Genomic DNA, 21,996 nt, shown 5'->3' on the forward strand with positions numbered 1-21,996 from the left:
TCCCATGTACTCAGCACTGGTGAGACAGCTGGAGTGCTGTTCCCTGTGCTAGGCTCCATACTACAAGAGCCATGAATATATTTGAGATAGCACAGTGAAGGACCACTAATGTGATTCAAGGATTTTAGCATCTGTTGAACTAGGAAAGACTGAGAGCTGGGAGTTTTGCCAGGAGAAGGAAGGTTTTAGTGGCATCTTAGTTATGTGTACCAATACTTAATGGTAGAAAAAAAGGATGTAGAAGCCAGACTTTTCTCAGTAATACCTGACAAAAAGACAAGAGACAGCATTCACAAATTAAAAAGCAGGAAATTCCAGTTAAACATAAGGAAAGATGTAATTCCTGTAGAAACACTAAAAGGTTTGGGTTGGAAAGGATCTCTTAAAGATCATTTAGTCAAGCTCTCTGCCATGGGCTGGGACACCTTTACTCAGCTTACTCTTTTGACCAGGTTGCTCAAAGCTGGAAAGGTGGTTGAACACTGGAACAGGTTGCCTGGAGAGGCTGTAGAGTCTCAATCCTCGCAGAAAGTCAAAGGCAAACTGGACACATTCCTGAGCAATCTGCTCTAGTTCATCTTGCCTTGAGCAGTGGGATTTGGCAAGATGACCTCTGGAGGTCCCTTCCAACCTTAATGATTCTGTGATTCCATGATGAAAAAACAAGAGGTGACTGTTACATTACTGATGTATATGATGTTTGACACGGAGCTTCCCACAAAGCTTTATTATTAGATACTGAAATATTTCCAGTATTATAATTTACATACAAATTGTTAAACTACGATATGGACACTTGCCATATGCACTTTCCCTTTCTTTCTTTTATTCCTCGGTACACAGAGGCATACAAATAAATTTTACTTTCTCTCTTTATCAACCAAACCTGTCCTGAATCACTGAAAAATTTGAGACACTCTTAAATCACTGAGTTTTAGTAATCTTTCTTGTTTTCAGTTTTCATGAACCCATATTTCTGGCGATAGCTATAACTGTGAGATATCTAAATGTTATGCACTAATAACTGACCTGAAGATTTCGGTTTTGGACATGTGTGAGAGCTAGGAGGCATTAATGCAAATAAAAATTTTAAAATTTTCAACCAAAAAATATGCTAGCATTGTAAAATTCTTTTGAGGATTTTTCTTTCTGTGTCTACTAATTTTCAGACTTTTCTAAGGATGACAATATTCTCATTGGGTCTATTATCAGTGAGTTCCTTCATATAATTTTTATATTGGGAAATTAAACCAAAAGCAAACACTTGTACACAACTGTTCTTTCCTGTACGAGTTTCTTCTATTAAATGTATGGGGGGAGGGAGGGGGAAACCCAACCAGCAGAAAAGTAGTGTTCAGAATAAAGTAAAGCTGACTAAGAGTTCCAATATTGCATGCTTCTTAACCCAGTATCTAATTTCCTCTTCAGTTATATATCACTTTGATATACAGAATTATATAGTATTGTCCTATTAACTTGTGACTTATATAAAGGCATGGTTTCCCACCCATTTTCTGACTCTAAGCTAGTCTTTGAAAATGTCATTCCTGGATAATTACCTCCTATCCAAAAAAAATCAATATTTCTTTATACCCAAGTCTATGAATTCCTTTTATGGCATGTGCAGAAACTGGGTGCTTAGGCTGAGCTTGCAGTAATAAGTCAAGCATGCTGCTTTCTGAAATTTATTGTTATCATGTTGGTTTTGACTTGCTGATGTAGTTACTAAATGTGCAGTCTGAATTGTTCTAACAGTCTCACTGGTAGCAGTGGTTGGAGTTAAGTCAGCTGCAGTAATCATTGTTCTGGAGATGAGCCCTTCCCACCTTTTCCTCGTGTCTGTTTTTCATACTAGGAGGAAGAAGCAAGTTGGAATAGTCTACATTAAGAGCAGTACTACAACAATCTGTTAAAACCTATCAATTAATCCTCTGTTAGTCTGTCATCTCCCCTGTCACATTCCTTTAGAATCCTGGAAAACTGGAAAAGAGAAAAGAAAAGAGGAGGCATCCTCAAACTTTTCTTGGCATTTCATTCTCACGGTGAGACCATAATCAACTCTCACAATTTCTACTGCAAATATATCTCTTATAATACAGCCAATAAGACATGCACAAGCCATTTAGTCACTAGACCAAACAAATAAACCCCCACTTTTACTTGAGTACAGTGAATTCTCATATTACCTACTCCAGCCATACTGGGTAATTTCATATTGTTTCATTCCTGATACTCTCACAGTGTTTTTCTGACACCACGCCAGGAGTCTTTGTTGCTCCTTCTTATGTCCTCCACTCCAAATTATAAGTGCACCCTGCCTTCTTTAATCCAGTAGATACCTTGATAATCAAACGTAAAAATGTTCCTTTTACCCCCGTTCCCTCACCTCCCCAACCTGCTTTTCAGACCACTTTACTTAAAACTGTCTGTCCTTTGGGATTCATAAGCTGAAATAAGGGGGGAGCTTTACTAAGCTGTGAGTTTTTGTCCAATAAGGTTTTAAGACAGTAGAATCATATAAGTAGAAATCCAGAAAGCCAATAATCTAAAATCCTACCTGTACTTTTTATTATGAGTCACCCAGGTTGCCAGCTTATTGAATTGTGACTTACATTCCAGTGTGTATTCTCTAGTTCAAAAATATAAGAAGTGCTCATTTTCTTATCCATATAGATTCAGCTTATGCTCAATTTGTATGCAAAGCAAATAATTTGCTCATACTTGTAAAGGATATGCATTATCAGAACACAACACCTGCAGGACAAAGGAGAGGTTAATTTCATTGTTGCCATGAAGAAAAGGAGATCATTATAGAGCCTGCAGTAACCAAGCTCTGTGAAATAGCTGCATTAGTCATTAACTTTCCAGCACTAAATTTCATATCAGACTCAATTAACTACTACATAGCTTTTAATGACAATATTTTTCAGATGCAGCTTTTGTTTACTAATAAGATTTCCCATCACAACCAACTTTGCCATTACTTTGGTGGCATTAATATTCAAGTCTTGTGCTTCTCTGAAGAAATGGAGCAATGAAAATCACACTTGCTGAAAATACTCCTTGAATTATTCCTCTAAATTTTAAAGAATTTAAGTTGCACTTTTGCACTAAATGGCAATAGGTGCATAGATGAATATGATCTCTTCATTACATCCACAGAACAAACTAGAGTTGTTTATAGAACTTCTATATTTTGACCAGAATATTTCTGTTGTGTTTGAGACTTTCATGATCAAAGGCCTTTAAAATGGAATTGTCCTTTAAGTTTGTTATTTTCTTATCCTATTGAAAGTGAAAGCTCAGAATAAAAGAAGTCACAAAGTTAATATATCCGGAAAATAATTTATGTGGGTAATTAGCACAACATGCACATAATAAGAGCAGTTGGATTAAGACATAAGATCACTCACAACCTACAGAAGAAAATATTCCCTTCTTTAGTCCCTCTGGTTCCTACTCATAATTTTTTGCCTTTTTTGGAAAGGTGGGCGAGATCCTTAGGTTCAGATAAAAGCAGTTATACTTTTACCTTATTTGTTTATCTTCTTTGTTGCCTTTATGTCACTTATATAATTGTTAGTTGTAGCTTTGGTCCAGGTTTTTTTGTCTGTGCTATGGGAGAAATACAAATGCTTCATTTTAATTTTGAAAGATACCCAGGTACACACAGGCAACATGTGAGAAAACCTAGTGTTGAAAGCAGCTGTGAAAGCACTGGTCTCTAACTTGGACATAAGTGCCAATGGTACGCTTTTCATCTATATTGATTCTTGTGTTTGTTTTCACAGTCCTAGAAAACCCGAGTAACAAGGCTATACTATAAAGAAATAACTATAAACCATCAGCAGACATGTGGATATATTGTTCAAAAGTAGCTAATGGTAAATAGTTCTGCAAGTTGATTGAGAAAGCCTATGATTGTTCCTAAGTAAAAAATGTTCTAGCCCTGTATTTTTTCCTAGTTTCTGTGACATTTCCTTCTTCAGCATTCTGACTTCTTTTGTTTTCTGCATCTTTTGGTCATCTGCCATATACTGTTCTTCTCTTTTGGATATGTTATTGGGGCTCTAAGAAAGAATAACAAGTAAGCAAGTTTTATGCTGCTTTCACTTTTAAAATTTTTTCTTAATAAGGAAGATATTTATCCCAGGGAAATCCATCAGATAGGAAACTATCCTTTAACTATCTTGGATGTATCAGTCAGAAGACATTAATAATGACCACCAGCAGTAGGTTTTGTATTATTTATAGAGACCATAGTGAGAATGCTGGAGTAGGATCTATTCATGACATCTCAGAGATAATGTATAGGACAATCTCTCCCATTCTCCTTGTGCTGAGACCAGCTGGGATTACTGCCTTATTTACACCATTGGGTGTTCCCTTCAAGCAGTACTTGTTGTCATCCAACGTGTCCTTGGATAGTAAAATTAAAGGAGTAATATCTAAGTCATACAGAAGGCCAAAAGAACGACCTATATTCAGTGAAACTCTCCAATACGGGGTTGGATTGCTGCACAGAGCAATAATTATCTGAAAGAGCATATTTATGGAATCCATTTTAGTGTTCTTTTTAGTAATTTGATGTGACATAGAGATGATGCATTGCAGAACATTTTCAATTACTTTCTCTCGGATAAATCTTCAGTGCCATCGCTTCACTGCAGCTCAGGTTTCATGGATCCTAAAGAAATCATTGTAGTGTCTTAAGTAACCTTTTATAATCCAAGTACATCACATTTCCTACATTCAATTTTAAATTGTATTGTGAAATTTTTACCAATTTTTACAATTAAAAACTGTGGATCAATAACATTTATTAGGTGCCTGGCAATATAACTAATGTGTAAAATACATTCTAAATATAAAATATTGTAATACAAATTAGACATTTCTTTTTCTAAGAAAGGTTATCAGCTAACATGGAAAAATAAGGAGCAATTAGTTAAACTAAGAAATTAATAAAATTACCTGGGGTTAAAGAACAATTGTATATTTTCAAATACATGTTCTATATCACACATTTAGCAACCAATCTCCTCAGTTCTAATTTCTCTGAAGTTTATCATAATTTTGCTAGTCACCTGTCTATTCAGCTATTTCTTCAGACTTAGAGAAGGAGTCTCAAGTTCTTTCAAACTCTGTCAGTCTAGACTGGACTGAAAAGGCTAGTTCATTTTGTTCTGACAACAAACACCTTTGCAAAACTGAAACCTTCCAGACGTTCCAACAGAGAGAGCTGAAAACTGTCTGAAAGATGTGTGAACGTTACCATTTCTTTCAGTGCCTAATATGAAAGACATTGACAATTAGCATTTGCTTAAGAGCTAAGCTCTGTCTTATCTGTGATAAGAGTTTCAGCTCTGTTCTCATCCTCTAAATTAAGGAGGGAGTGTTTTACTCTGAATTACTCTCCAGTCCATTCAAACTATGAGGACTCTATTTATCAGAACATATAAGTAAGTTTATTAGTCCCTGAGAAGTCGATAACACCTTTTTTTCCTACTTGTTTAGCTGATTACCATTAACACTAATCACACACTTGTTAATTTTTTTGGTAGTTAAGAATACACCCTAACTGATGCAAGCAGCTTTGAATGCATGAAGGGGGTGGTAGTTGCGTATTTTTTACAATATGCATGAATGCATTGATAAAATTCATTTAGTAGTGAAACCACACTTTCAAAAATTGAAAAGGAACCCTCTGTGAAGCCAGTTTAACTCTGATGCTTATTAAAAACATCTCATGGGCTCACCACAAAAACTCCTCACATTCTTTTCACAAGGGGTGTTAATTTTAACCGTCATTATTAAGACATGCGCTTTACTGCTCAAGCTGCAAGATATATTATCACTTTCATATGGCTGCTATCACGTATTTCATTGTATATTGATACAAAATGGACATTAAAAAAGCTAATCACCTCATTCCTCACATATTCCCAGCTGAAAGTTCCATCCAGGCAACCCAAGGGCAATGGCTTTGGATTACAGCTTTATCAACAGCTCGTCTCAAGGAGGAAACACAAAAAGGTTTTAACCAGATATGTAGAGATATGATATTTTTCTAAAACGAACAACCAACCCCAACAAAATTGTATTCCAGTTCTTGAAAATAAGCAAAAATCTCCAGGGCAGTATTGTCACCAGCCTTTGAGGACATGAAATCCAGGACTATTAATCAGAAACGTTGAAAAATATTTTATTCATTACAATCTTTTCATTACTGAGTTTTTATGCAGAGGATCATGAAACACCCTTTAAATGAATTAAAAATTTTAAAACTAGTTAAAATTATATTAACTTTATCAAAATCAAGGTGAAATATCACTATGATGTAGTTAGATCGCTGTTATAAAAGTGTTTATTCTAAAGCTAAGCATATAAATGTACTCTTTTCTCAATTAAGAAGTGCTGGATGACAGACATAATGCTCCTAATATCAGCTCGACTTGAGTCCCTGTTGTATTAATTTGCTAGGACCTCCTTCCTCATTTCTACTTCTTAAATTGTACCAAATATAGGAATAGGTCACAGAAAATATTTTAAATATGAACTATTTGAATCTCTGAGTTTCAAAGGAAGGGATTTGAGACAAAATTAAATTCAATACATTGAACTCAAGTTCAAAGGAATTTCCTGAGTTATTGTTGGGTTTTTGGTTTTGTGTTTGTTTGTTGGCTACTGGACTTTTATCAAATTGGTTTAAAGAACTGGAAAATTAAGCTGAACAAAGGCAGCTTTGTTTATGAGGTCTTTCACACAGAGAACATACACTTTTCAAGAAAACATGATATATGGGAGCTACCCTATTTTTTTACTCAAGATCATTTACAAGAACCTTGGAAAATCAGTTCCAGCCTGTTTTTAAATAACAAATTCAATGGATAGTTTAACTATAATTAGATCCAAATAGTATCTCTAACAGAAACAGAAGACTAGTACATTTTCATCTCTAAACCAGATAATTTTTTTTGTAGAGTGAACAATAATATATTAAATACTACAAGAACAATTTACCAAAATGCTGCAAATATACTTCAATGTGTTGCTATTACTACCTGTGGTGGATTAGCTTCTTCTGGTTCCCAGTATCCTACCAAACTACCCTCTCACTCCCCCTCCTCAGCAGGGCATAAAGTGAAATTAAGATGAACAAACTCATGGATCAAGGTAAAGACAGTGAGGTCACATCACAGGCAAAACAGAGAACTTTAGAAAGACTACCTTAATTTATTGCCAATAAAAAGCAGAATAGGACAGTGAATAACAAAAGCAAAACTAAAAACATCTTTCCCTGCACCTCCATTTCCCAAGTTCAGTTTTATTCCTTCATTTCCAACTTCCTCCCAACCCCAAGTAGCACAAAAGGGATGGGGAATGGGGGTTATGATCATTTCAGAACACTTCATCCCTGCCACTCCTTCCTTCTTACACTTTTCCCCTTCTTCATCATGGCTCTTTTCCACAGGCTACAGCCTTTCAGAAACAAACTGCCATAGCATGGGTCCCCATGGGCCACCATTCCTCCCAGAAAGCCTCATGCTGCATGAACACATCCACCTGCTCCAGCTGAAGCCTTCTACAGGCTGCAGTGTGGTTCTTCACAGGCCTCAGGGGAACAGGTTGCTTCACCATGGTCTTCTCTGTGGACTATGTGGGATTCTCCACTTTTCCTCACTTAGTGCCTGTGGGGTTGTTTCCCTCCCTTCTGTCCCTTCTCTCCCCTCTCTCCGGCTCCCCAGCACTTTTTACCCTGCCCTAAATATCACAGAAACACAGCTGATGGGGATCAGCTTTGGCCAGCATGGGGTCCATTTAGGAGCCAGCTGAAACTGACTGTGCCCAAAATGGGGACAGTCCCTAGTGTCTTCTCACAGAGGCCACCTCTAAAGCCCTCTTACTACCAAAACTTTGCCACATAAAAAAATACACTATCTGAAACAATTTTATATTGCTTAACACTCCGAAAGAATACTGATATCTCAGCTTTAAATTCTTCCTAGGCTTTTCTGTAAGACAGTGTTAGTGATTCCTGCAAAGGGTTCAAATCTAATCTGTTGCTCTCACTTCTAACACAAAGAATATTTTCAGGCATAGACCTAGAAGGCAACTTTACTGTGAATAATACAGTTTACATATACATATTTTTATTATAGATATCAGGGGTAGCTGGGGAGGTTCACTGGTTATTCTGGGAAAAAAGCCCTTAGGTAATCAAAAGTTAAATCAAGGAGTTAAGCTCAAACAGAAGATTTCAAATATCTGTGCAAAAATTTGAATAGCAAGAATTAGATAAAATAAATTTGGAATCACAGTTTAAGATAGTATGGATGCTACAGGAACTGGCATTTCACCATTCCTTTCTCGCAGGCCAGCAGCCTTTTCCTGCTCATGCAATCCTGTGGTGAACCAAATTGAGAATCTGATCTAAGTTAAAATTAATCCAAAAAAAAAAAAAAGCTGTTTTAGCTCTGATTGGTTCCCTGATCTAGTTCAATGAGCAGCAGCACAAACATTTCTGCTAGCCCAAGGGAGGAAGCAAAGCAGGGTGAGAATAAGCTGTCAGGTAGAGAAGGAGGTCAGGACTGCTGCTTGAGGCAGCAGTGCTAGCTGACAGAGTACTTGAAACTGCAGCTTGAGGTGATTTCATATTTGCATTTTTTTCATCAAAACCAAATCTTCATGTTCTGCTCTTGATTAATTCTGATGTTCCCAGAGAAAGGACTACAGCATGAATCATTACTTATAAATACTTTAAAAGTATTAGTCATTTCTGCTTTTTTGAAATTAATAACAAGGTTTAATGAAAACAAGGGTGACATCACTATTACAACTGTGGGGCAATAAAAACAACAGCCCAGACCAATGCAAAAATAAACTAAATGAAATTATGTTGCTCCATCAGTTCAGACTAACAGTGTTTGTAGACTAGTTTCTAGTTTTTAGCAGCTCCTGTAATTGAATGTTGTGGAAAACAGCCTCTCCTGGAGTGTCTTATTTTTAAGGGAATTATTGTGATATTTGAATAGTTTAGCAAGCCACTGTACATATGCAGCTGTCTGACATGAAAAGTAGCTGTGCAGGAGTGAATCAGTATTCTAATCTGCACTGGTTATAACTTTTAAAGCAGTGATGCTTGCACATAGGACTAAGATTCAGTTTATGTACCTATAAACAGGGAAGACTCAAACCAGCTTTCTATGGAAAAGCAGTCAGTTAAATTTACAGCCTTGTATTCATAGAATGACTGCTGCAGAGCAGATTACATTAATTTAGAGATGAAAATCAGTAGATATACAGCAACTATTGCATTTCAGTTGTACAGTTGCTGACTGGAAATGAGGTAAGGATGCAGCAACATGTCATCTAACTAGTATTTGTTACCCTGCAACAAAAGATCACTTCCATGGCAAAGAAATCACCCACTTTTTCACACATTCATGGATCATAGACCTTAATTAAATACAAAGATCTTCAAATATTTTTCAGGTAAGGAAACTTCGTAGGTATTGCTTAAGAAATCAAATTGAGGAAAACAGTTCCAGGTGACCAACTGATCCGATTGCTTTGAGTGATAGTATTAAACAGAAATAGCATTTGCTCGACTATGCAGCAACAGAGAACATCTCAGCATCCTGGGCTCACAAGGCAGATGTGATGCTTTGTTATAGCTGTCAACAATTTGCTGCATTGCAGGCTAATGGTAGTGGTTTAGGACAGCAGTGTTACGGTAATGTTCAAAGGCTCATCATTAACCACACTCAGATTCTAAAATAAGATATTAATTGAACACGTAGGAGTCTTAGAATGTAAATAACATTGTCTGGTTGTTTTGAACATTAGAAGATTTCTGTTAGATCTTTAACTCTGCAATTGCAGCAACCTAACAAAATCAGAAGTAGAATTTGAATACAACAGGCTCCTCAGAGAATTGCTCATACAGTTGGACAGATGAATGCAACAAAGGAATGGTAGATATCTATTTCTGCTCTCTCCTTTGAATACGCATATAGAAACACTCATCCAAAACCACATATATATATTTCATTTAATAACCTAAAATATCCCTGGTGGCTGATACCTACTTGCTTTTTAATATTTTACATCTGCTTCATTAGAATAGAAAAAAAAATTATAATAAAAATGAATAGATGCTGCAAAATTCCATAAAAAGTTATAAATAACCGATTTTGTCTTCTGACTGAAAACATCAACTATTTGATTCTCCCAAACATTGATAATCAGAAACATATTTTATCCTTCCCATCTCTGATTTTTGACAGTTGTCCAGAGCATAAAGGTTTCAGGGACAAACTCACGCAACTATAGAAAATCACCCCATAATTTCATATGACTAAAACAGAAAAGAATCCTGTTTAAAAGGCATTTTCACATGGATCCCATATGGATTTCCCTTAAGCTGTTTTTGTCACTGGGATTTTAGGTGAACCAAAATTAGCCTTTGTAATTAGATGCTCACAAAACTGCACCAAAATTTCTATAAACCCAACAAGCCTTTTTAAAAATTGTAGTGTTACATGATCCCAAACTGTGTACTAACATTTCCATCACTAAACTTAATTACTCAGTTTCCCATAGCTGGTGCACAATGCCTATAGCCCTCAGGACACAAACTTGAGAATTCCATTCATATAAGGTTTTTGTCTCTAGGGCGCTACATGTACATTCAACAAAGTGATGGGAAGGGTCATGTACAGAAAGGGTGAAAAAAACACTTTATAGTCAGTTACTGAATAGTTTTTTGGCTTAAAGGGACATACTGTCATCACAGAGGTACAATTCTGTAGCATTAAATTGAACCCTTCTGATCAGAGGTGCCACATAACCTGTAGGTGGTTTGCTACCATCCATTTCTGTCAAGGTGAAAATTATGTGGGAGAAAATTAGTCTTGCCAATTTGCACATACAGCTTAAAAGAATTAGTAGTGTATAGGTCGTTGCAGAGCATGATGCTGTTTTTCTTCCTGTGTGATTAAACTGGAAGATAACAGTAATCAGGCAGCATTGATTAACTGGATGATGAAAGATTTTTTTTTTCAAATCCTGAAATTTAGGCTAAGAGATTTCAGTGTGACATTATCTGTGATATTTGGATATTTTGTTTCTTGGATTGTTTTGATAGAAAGCAGAGTTTGGTAGTGAAAGGATTACAATAGGAATTGGTGGAAGAGCCTGGAGACTCTGACTCTGAGATGATGGCTTATGTGAAAAGGGTGAACTGTGACTAGGATGGTATAGACTAAAGGGACTATTTAGTGGTGGGGTGTGAGAAGAATTAGAAATGAAAGTAATACATCTACTTTTTTTCAGGTTGAAATTTCCTATACCATCAAAAATGCCAGAACTTTGCAATGGATGTAAGCCAACACCCAGGGCAATCTTAGCTTTCAAATATAAGTTAAGTTATTGACTTGCTTTTCCAAACTGGTTAAAAGAAACAGCATTAGGGGGACTGAGCATCTCTCCCTAAACTCTTGAGCAAACCAGATCAAGAGAAGAGGATCAATTCTTCTCATGCACTACCTAAAAGAAAAGGTAGGGTCCACACTGGTAACAGGAAATATCCCCCCACCTGTTCTTTGACCCACAACTGGAAATAGCCTGTTCTAAATCCTCTTACTCCAAGTTGTGCCAGAAATGAACAGCAGATGGGTTAGATAGTTTTTCTCTGAGCCAATATTTCAGGAATCCCTGATTCTCTAGCAGAGATTATAGTCTCTGGATTGCAAATTACTGATGAGGCTTTAAAGGGAAACATGAAAAGTTAAAATGCTGACCCCTGAAACATGTCTATGATTTGTTTTCTTAAGCTTCCAACTCCACAGCAGTATCATCTCCTAACATTCAATGCATAATTATTAGCCTCAGCATCACACCCCTAGTGAATACAAAGTACAGCTATGGGTCATATAGCATCCTTTCTGTTAGTAATACCTTTCATATAAATCTGTGTGAAAATTCCAATTACTTAAATAGATATCAAATTCTAGATGTAGGACTTCTGTACTTCTTTGCAAAAGGAGATTTGGAACAATAAAGAAAAGAAGAGAGAAACCTCTGAGCACTGAAGTAGTAAGCAGCATGGCACAGCAGATAGACCTTCAATCTAGCTCTTCAAACAGTGACTAAGCTCATCTTGGTATTACAAAGGGTGAGAACCCTTTATCTTTGCAGATAACTCAACATTCATAGAAAAAAGACAAAGAGCAGAAGAGAGACTACTCACTTTCTCCAAGGAAGACAGTAATTCCAATGAAAAATTTACTCTTGGATTAGTCAGGAAGCCTTCTCCAAATTCTAGTATTTGCATTGTTATTGCTTTGCTAAAGTTGAATCAAATCAACATGCTTACAGGTGAATCAGCTTAATAGCACAGGTTAGACATGGAAGAAAAGAAAAAAAAGAGTCTGTCTTTCAAGGTAATTTTTCAAAGTTATTTCTTTCAAAATTAGTTCTTTCATGTATTTCTTTCAAGGTTACTCTAGAGCTGAAAGAAGAAAATTGATATTGATTCATATAACTTGGTCTTTTTACTTGCTGCACACTAAATTATGTGCTGCTTCTTTTGGGAGAAACAACACAAAACAGTGACAACTTTAGAACATTTTACTCATATAAGGAAAAATACCAGCTGATTCTAGTCCCATGCTTATTGCACTCCCTCTGCCATGTTTGAGTTCTTGGAGATTTTTCGCATTAAAGAAGAAAGGATTAACATTAATGTATTTTATGAGCTCATAATCATGAGCACCAAGGAGAATGTCTCAGAAAGGCAACAAGAAAGTTAGTTTTTGTTGGATTATTGTGCATTTACTCATTTACTCACTCACAGAAATAGCTCCTTGGGAAAAATACAGTGGAAGGATTTAATAGATAGTGTCTATTCAGCTCTTAGGGTGATCCCACAGAGTAAATTCCAAACAGAAATCCAGCAACGCAACTTTCAAGATGTGACATAAATCACCATTACTTGACTCTTCAAGAAACACTGTAAAGAATTAAAATGCAGAACCTATAAAGGCTATAACCACAATTTCCCATTTGCTACGTTGAACACATTTTTTTCTAAATGTGTTTTTTTCTTCAAGCCCTGCTTTTTCCCTGAATTTTATAAGAATACTTAGTGAAGGCAATTTTAAGATTAAATCTTTTATCTATGATGCAATATTTTCTTGCTTACATTCTCAAATTATTCATCCAAAGTGGAAAAAGAAAAAAAAAAATAAATCCAAAATTAGGATACATATTTAAATTCAAAACTCATGCCATTAATACAGATACAGGTTTTCATTACAATCTTTACCCTGAAGGCATTCTTAGGCCTTCTACCCTCCTCTAAAGCAAAAGGAAGGCACATTTACGGCACAAGTTTTTGCTGTCTGCAGGTGAATATGCAGTAAATGCCTGAACCCCCAGATTCAGGGGTTCTTTTAAGAAATTCCTTATATAGAAAAACATTGAAAATGAAAGAGATGCACTGTTTTCTGTCACTACTAGGCCTGATCTTTTTGTTAAATTCCTCTTGAGCTGTGGCCTTAAGGATGCTGCTCTAAGGTAACTCCATGAGCCTTCCTTAGACCACATTTCAGATTTTCAAACATCAATGTCTTTTCAGGAGTTGGTACATATTCAGACAACTGGCGTTAAATTTTAGGAGATGGATTTCTTAATCAGATCTGGAAGCTGACATGGCAAATTTACATTTCTTACTGTGATAGCTCAAAGAGAAAAGGAAAGCTGTTATCATATTTTTGATAATTTTTAAAGTGCAACATAATGTCTTTAGCTGGTTATGATACTGCTATCATCTATAAAATGTCTATGGAAATCTGTCTCTTGTGAGGTTACAGCTTCACCTTATTGAGCTAAGCCAAAAACGCTCAAGCTTCGAATTTGCAGAGATAAACTTAACATCATAAATATGTGGGAATAGGATATTATCAAAATGATACTGGAGATTTTCAGTAGCCATTTCACAAAGTAAAACAAGGGAAGAAGTATTTTAGTGTCAGTAATAAATATGCATATTTGAATACTGATATCATAAGCCCTAATTCAAAAATTCTCAATTACCTTGTGCAATTTATGACAAGACTAAAAATAAAAAACACAGAAAGAAATTAAATTTGGAGAAAAATCTAATTTGCTAAAATAGTTGATTTATTTTCTGTTTAAACATGTAAAATCTATGAAAGTATTAATTATTATTTAACTTCCTATTTCATGTGAGAATTCTGCAGCCAGCTTGTTAAAGGGCATGGAGACTTAATTTGTCCAGTGAGGAGCTATCTTCACTCAGCAGAGAGTAGTAAAGGTTCAGGGACACATTCCTTGGCTGCTTGTCCAGCCTAGATGGTGTCAAGGGAAAAAAAAATCTCCTGCAAATCCTTGAAGGCAATGGATATCCAGATTTGTTCCTGAACCTCTGCATTCATAACCTCAGTACAGGGGGCATTTCAAGGATGGGGGATAAGGAGCACAGGAAAAGCCAGATGACATGCTTCAGTGATATTTCAATGATGTATGTTCCCTGGTGATCTGAAAGGATTCAAATGTAAGTTTATTTGAACTTGTTAAAAATTGACCTTAGAAACTGAAACAAATTGTAGAACATTCCCCATTAGACTTACTTCTCAACTTCTTATTTTTAATTACCATGCATTTCAATAGCATTGTCTACATCCATTGATCATGACCCTTTTATATAAAGGAAAGCGTTTGTCCTTTTGATGGTGTGCCTTTCAATTCTTCGAGTTAATTCTCATGAATGTCAACATTGTGAAGTTCAGGAGAACTTGACCCAAAATGATTAAGGGACTGAATGTTTTTCTCTAAAATGAATGGGTTATACCTAGGTTAACAGAAACTCATATAGATAGGAAAAAGAAGCAAGAAAAATTAATGCCTTAGTCTCTTGCTCCTTAAAGAAATTGATTTGTTTAATTTTGGTCATAAAAATTATTTTTTCTTAATTATGTACATGTCAATTTTGAAAACAGAAGGTATTTTACAGAAGGTATTTGCAAACAAGATGTTTAATGATCAGCTGAATTTGGCCTCAGGTAAGCACTTAAAAATGTATTGCAGCCTTAAAACCCATTCAAGGTGTTCCTTAAGCCTTTGATTAGATTCTGATTTGATCTTTAGTGCATAAATCAAGATTTATTGGGAAAAAAATCAAGTATACACTTTTTACCATGGCAAACTTAATTCAGAATTCAAAATCTTCGCGTCAGCCACCAAATATAAAACTACACAGTGGCTACTTGTGACAGAGTTAAGAAAAGAACATTCACAGTTTTAAAATACTGATAGGATCTCATATAGCAACTATTCCTGCCTATCTAATACAGAATGCTCAGGGCTGAGTTTCTTTTAAAGGCTTTTGAAATCAAGCACAAACATTGTTTACGGAAATATTCTCATCAGTCACAGAGTGAGATTGAGCGCACTCTCAGCAAGTTTGCAGACAACATGAAGCTGAGCATTGCAGTTGACACAACAGAGAGAAGGGATACCATCCAGGGGAACCTGGACAAACTTGAGAAGTGGACCCATGAGGACCTCGTGAAGTTCAGTCTAAATACAAGGTTTGCAGCTGAGTCAGGGCAATATCCCAGATGTGAGAGACAGAAAAGAACTCACAGAGAGCAGCCCTGTGGAGAAGGGCTTGTGGGCTCTAGTGGATGAAAAGCTGAACATGAGCCAATAGTGTGCGCTTACAGCCCAGAAACCAATTGTATCCCGGGCTGCATCAAAAGCAGAAAAACCAACAATTTGGAGGTGATGCTGTCCCTCTGCTCTCATCTCGGGAGACCCCATCTGGAGTACTGCATGCAGGTCTGGAATTCTCAACATTAGAAGGACATTGACCTGTTGGAGCAAGTCCAGAGGAGGGCCATGAAGATGTTCCAAGGGCTGGAGCACTTCTCCTGTGAAGACAGGCTGTGAGAATTGTAGTTGTTTAGCCTGGAGAAGAGAAAGCTCTGGGAAGACCTCATTGCAGCCTTCCAGTACATAAAGGGTGCATTTGAGAAAGAGGAGAGCAACTTTTTGCACAGCCTGATAGTGATAGGACAAAGCAGAATAGATTTAAAACAAAAGAGGAGAGATTTAGATTAGATGTAAGGAACAAATTCTTTATTCAGAGTGTGGTGAGGCACTGGAACAGGATGCCCCATTCCTGGAAGTGTTCAAGGCCAGGCTGGATGGGGCCTCAAGCAACCTGCTCTAGTGAATGGCATCCCTGACCATCATGGGGGGTTGGAACTAGATGGTTTTTAAGATTGTTTTCAACCCAAACCATTCTATGATTATACGAAAGGGAGCTAATATGAAAATTAAGAGGAGCTTTTTTTATTTTAAGGGTAGGACAGACATATTGTTCTCAAACTGTGTATGTATTTTGGAAGTATAACACGAAGACCCAAACCCCCCAAAAACCCTATAAAAATAGTAAGTGTATCAACAAAATAAAAAAGTATTGTGAAGAGTTGGGGGATATTTCTTTTTTCAACATCCCCCTTTACCTTCATATGCACAGAGGGTAGGACAAACACCCTGTTAGAAGTCCAGAGGGTGTAGATTTTTTAATATGGTGGAGTTTGCTCTCTGGAAAGTGGAAATCCTTAAGATAATCTGCATAGTTCCCAGATGAGTTAATAAAGATGCAATCTCATTAAGTCACAGTCCTTGCATTTTGTCTTCTTTCATGTCTGGGACAAAACCTAGTTCTTCAACACTTGGTACGCTTCACTGAAGAGAAAGAGCTCCATTACATTTTAATGGCTACTTTCTGCAGCCTTTACCTTTGAGTCTTTGTAAATCTGTGTCATTTTTTTTACTCTTTTACTAAGCCAGTCAAAAGCTATGTACCTTGTAAGGAAAGATGTGCCCTTTGAGTGCTTTCACAAGAACACCATCCTCTCTATCATGATGTTGTGTTAGGGCACAACTGTGGGCAAGATGGAACACAGTCATACTGATTCCAGTGTCCTTGCAACCCAGGGGTTGCTTTCAGAGTCTGAAAGAGATGAAAGAGTCAATCAAGAAAGATTCCATTTCACTTTCTAGTGAAGGAACATTCAGTTTGTTTTTGTGCAGTGTGGTTCTGATGACTGCTGACATATGAAGAGAGACCTTAAAGCAAGTCCTCATCCTCTTATAAGATGTAACAAAGGCCACAAGGCTGGCTCACTTTTTTCTTACTATCTGACTTTATTCCACTGGCATTCTAAGTAAAGCACCTCATAAGAACAAAATTTGTTACAAAGTAGAACTAAGCCAGGAGGGAAAACGCTTCACAAAAGAGGAGGTAGGGGAGCTTGGCAAGGATATACACAGCTGCATTTTTGTCTTGCTTGCTTAATAGTGTAAACAACTTTTGTTGGTTAGCTTTGTATGTGACCATTCAGGAAACCCTCTATATAGACAATGCATCTTGTCAACCATTTCCTCTGTGTGTAAAATGTAATTCGTCACCCTGTGCTGCCTTGGCAGCAACCTTGTAAAGAACTCACTGAATTAATGAATATTTCATAAAGATGTGATTTATTAGCATTCCTCCCCCTCAGCTTTGAAAAAGATCCATCCTTCAAAAGCTGAGTGCACAAAAGCTATCTACAGGTATGGAAGGGAGCCTGAAACCCCTGAAGACAAAACCAGGATTTCTTAATAACCTCTGGGCTCTGTAGACTTTAGAAGAGATATTTAGTCAATCTTATATTAATATTTTAGTTGGTAAAGAAATGCAGTACTAAGATATTATACTGAATTTGGCTGTCAGAACCATGGGCTATCACAACAACAAAAAAAATATTACTAAATCAGAATCTTTCAGTTTCATATATTTTGATGAACATATGAAAAAAATAGGTCATGGCATAATGCGAATACCTCTAGGCCTTCTGGGCTGCCCAGATTTTCATACTGCTTCAGAGTACTTTCCTTCCAGAACCACAAGCAAATTCATCACAGGCACACATTTTGAAGTTGTATGTAGCTGTGCTTCTACCCTCACCACTACTGTCCCTGGGTACTAATACACTAACTACTATAACAACAAGCATTCTTTTCTATGATTGCAAATATTTATCGTGTTCAATTCATTTGTATAGCCCTGTTTCTAATAAATAAACATTCATTTTCTGAGAGTTTTCAGATTCTGACACAAGTTGCAATACAGACACAAAATAAACTAAAAAGGCAAATGTGATTGTGATATCTCAAATAGCTAGTACTATCTATCCGTGGGGGAAAAAAAAAAAAAAAAGTATTTTTCCCTTTTTTTTTTAAACAGATATCCCTTATTTGCAGTGCTAGTGGAATCCCAGTGTTAATTGTCCTCTGTGGTTTGATCCACAACACCTGTTGCATTCACACAGTTGTTACAGCTGGATTACTAAGCTTTTATCTTCAGCTGTAGGAATTTATGCTTTCAAGTCAGGAATCCTCTTATTCTGTGAAGACGGCAAATGCTGCATAATGTCAGACCACGGCAAAACAACACAGAACTACTTCACAACAAGAATCATCTATTATGGTTGTGTTTAAATCTCCTTGACTAAAACTTTCTTGTGTCTCTTTCTCTGAGAGATGAATAGCTCCAATGCATAGCTTTGGGACATGACGTCAAAGGAGAAAGATGCATGTGTGTGGCAAGTTATAAGGGCAGAGTGATTTTCACAGGTGATAGATACTTTTTGCAGTGATTTTTTTTTAAATCTGTTTTAATTAGTTAATCTAAATTTTTTAGTGGAAGAAGTACCCACTGTGTGTCTTTAGCCTTCAGAGAGACAAATATATTTGAGGGGAAAGGGGCTTATGCTACAGGAATAACATTACAAATAGGAAAAAGAAAACTAAGGAACACCTGAGGCATATTCAAGCATAATATGATATACATGAGACAAGGGCTGCATCAACTTAACATCTGTATAGAAATAATTCCTTCAGTTTTTTTCAGAACCCAGAAAAGCCTTCTCACTTTCCCACAAGCTATTAATCTAAGCCCAAAATATCAGGGGAAAATATGGAGATATATTTCCTAGAAGTCTGTTCTTGCACAGGAGCATTCATCTAGGAAAATATACCTATAATCCATCAAGAGTGTGTATGAGATATCATGCATAGCTCAGATAAAGCTTATAAAATGCTCAATCAAATATTGGTGTGATGGGCATAGAGAAATGAAAAACTATTGCTTATTATCAGAAGTTAATGTTCTCAGACACATCAGGAGGAAAACGAGGTTTTCTTGACACTGCTGTCATCCCCTTCTAGGAGCCGTTTGCTGGAGTCTTGCTGCATATTTTTGGTTTATTCTATGATCACCACAGAAGAGGTACAACTGTGGTTGTGGTCATCTGATATTGGCTCTGCAGACATAATCCTTTTCCTAATGCAGAGGTCGAAACAGCATCAAGATTTATATTTCATCAATTACCAAAGTTGGAGAAACATACTGTCAGACAAGTTTTTAAGGATTTATGGAACTAAATGGGGTAAAACAAATAGAGATACCCTAAGAGACTCTCATGAACACTTTTGAAGCAGAAAGTGATTAAGTTACAATTTCACAGTGCTTGCACTCCCTAGACAACCTGGCATACAATCTGATTTAATCACCTATCTAAATGTAAAAAAAAAATTTTTTGGATGGCACCAGAGATTTTGGAGAGGATAGAACTGAAAAGGAGGCTGAAGCAAGCATTATATATGCTCACTGGGTCAATACTAATTTACCTTACATGATGAGTTTATAGAGCTGTACCTTGCCAAGAAAATCTATAATAAAAACTTAGGTAAACACTTAGGGCTTGAAGTCCTACTTCTTAGTTCTTGTTAAATATCAGCAGTTTCAAAATTGTTGGGAAAAGTCTATTGATGTGGTGAAAAAGGTTAATAACATTACTAATAAAGTAAAAAAACCCTTTTGTAACAAGGTCACATCAACAACTGCGCATGTGAGTAGGTTAAAATCCTATCACAGCAGTGAGGTGGTTGTTAGCTTCTGATGCAGCAGGGAGAAGAGAATTCAAACTGAGCACAAGATAAAAAAAGTAAAGTTTGAAGAATCAGTTCTAATTGATTTTGTGATTTTTGTCATCATCTCCAAAGAGTGTTACAGAGTCACACATGGAGCTTTTGTAGTCGTCTGTGAAGTGGATACCTAAGTAGGAAAATGTCAGAATAGGAATTCATAACTAAATCTTTGTCAGATCAGGTGCAAAACTCTTTGTGTGAATACTGGGAGGAAATAGCAAAATGAAGTTGCATGGAAATCTCTGGAAAGCCAACATGTTGCTCTCACTGATGCATTTCTTTTTTGTATGGCCCACCAGATTACATAGAGAAAAGAATGCCAGCACAATGGATTTAAACTGAAAGAATTCTTTCCTCAGAGGAAAAACAAAACCTGTTCTCATCACTGATGAGAGACAAGACCATGTCAAAAGGCTGACTAGTCCTTCAACTCTGTATTGAGGCAGGTCAGCTAAATGCTGGCTGGATTACATAGTCATGAAAAACTCACATTTCTGGCATCCCCTCCTTCTGAAACTGGAAACAAAACAAAAAAAATGCATGGAATTACTTGGGGAAACCTACCTACAGACATCACACTATTCAAATCATCTAATATAGGCAAAAATAACTTGGAAGATAAAGGAAGAAATCTATCCCAATCCCTCAAATGTGGAGGCCTTTGTAGATTGACACAGATGCCTAAAATCAGTCTTCCACAGACCTTTCAGATATTACAGAAGCTTTGTGGAAAATTTCAATGACATTTTTCTACTGTTACTGCACTACGTAAAAAACAGAAGGCTAACAAGGTAACTAGTGGAAACTTTTCAGAGAGGCTTGAAGTAGATAAAGCCATTCTTGTCTTAATCTTTCTTGTCCCATCTTTACTGTCCCAAGATTTGCAAAAATATTTAAACATATCTCCAAGATTTGAGATGTGCATAGGATATTTGGAAAAGATGGAGAAGGAAAAAAAACTACCTTCTTAGTCTTCTCAAGGAAAAAAAAGTAAGCAAAATTTTTCCATTATAGAGAAATTATACTCTCCAGCAGCAGAACCATTATCTCATTGATTGTAAATGTAGGCATCTCTCATACTAGTCCCCTTTAATCTGGTTTGACAGAATGAAATGAACATACTCTAAATTGCTGTAATAGAGCTTTCTGCTTCAGGAATTTAATATAAGAGTTGTTCATATCAAAGGCAAAATGTGCACATCAAAGTACTAGATTTTTTTTGTCACTTTCCAAAACAGTAAATGAGATGTTTACATTTAAATTATGCAAATGTATTTTTTCTTTTCTATCTGCCTTAACCTTTGGTTTGTGTCAAGAGACACTTCAGGGTAGTTGGCAAACATCAAAGCACTCTAGTCCCTACCAGTGTCATTTTAAAAATAATTATATTAGACCACTTAACAATGTTCAGTTTCTTATATAGGTCTCATGGCTACAGAAAGGGCAAGGAGACTAGGAGGGCAAAAACTTTAGAAACCTGTAAAGGTTTCCACAGAAACCATTAATGTTTGAGTGCACTGATGTCATAGAAGCATTTCCAAGTGTCTCACACTAGCTACAGAATCTCTAATAAAGCAGTCATAGAGAGGGAATACCATATGAACTTTGGGGCTCTGTACCAATTCATTATAAAGACAATATATACTTATATTTAATAATTAATACATTACTTCTACATTAGCAAAAAGGACCAATTGCCTCAATTATTATCATAAAAGTTATTCACAAACACATTTCAAAGGTATTAGATAGTACTGCCTAGACAGAGGATGTAATTTTCCTTCTGTTTTTTTTCACTCTGCAATTCCTTCAGTTACTACATGTGATTTTTATTACTACATTGTGACTAACCACACAGATATAGGGGGTTTTTTGTGGCTTCATAAGTTTATCACAGTACAAAAGTGTATGGTTTACCATATTGAT

The 21,996-nt window shown here is 36.3% G+C and overlaps 1 long non-coding RNA gene across 2 annotated transcripts; it reads right to left on the minus strand.

The window, feature by feature from the left end:
* Positions 1-3,065: 3,065 nt before the first annotated feature.
* Positions 3,066-7,725, minus strand: LOC138110812 (uncharacterized). Of its 2 annotated transcripts, XR_011151081.1 has the most exons (4): positions 7,567-7,725; positions 5,928-6,014; positions 4,630-4,687; positions 3,066-3,615 (listed from the first exon to the last, which is right to left on the minus strand). It is a non-coding gene; the product is annotated as an uncharacterized lncRNA (long non-coding RNA). The 2 variants fall into 2 exon arrangements; XR_011151080.1 differs by lacking the exon at positions 3,066-3,615 and having other exon boundaries at positions 4,413-4,687.
* Between the last annotated feature and the right edge of the window lie 14,271 nt (positions 7,726-21,996).

Source organism: Aphelocoma coerulescens, chromosome 5 (genome assembly GCF_041296385.1).
Source record: "Aphelocoma coerulescens isolate FSJ_1873_10779 chromosome 5, UR_Acoe_1.0, whole genome shotgun sequence".
Classification (NCBI taxonomy): Eukaryota; Metazoa; Chordata; class Aves; order Passeriformes; family Corvidae; genus Aphelocoma; species Aphelocoma coerulescens.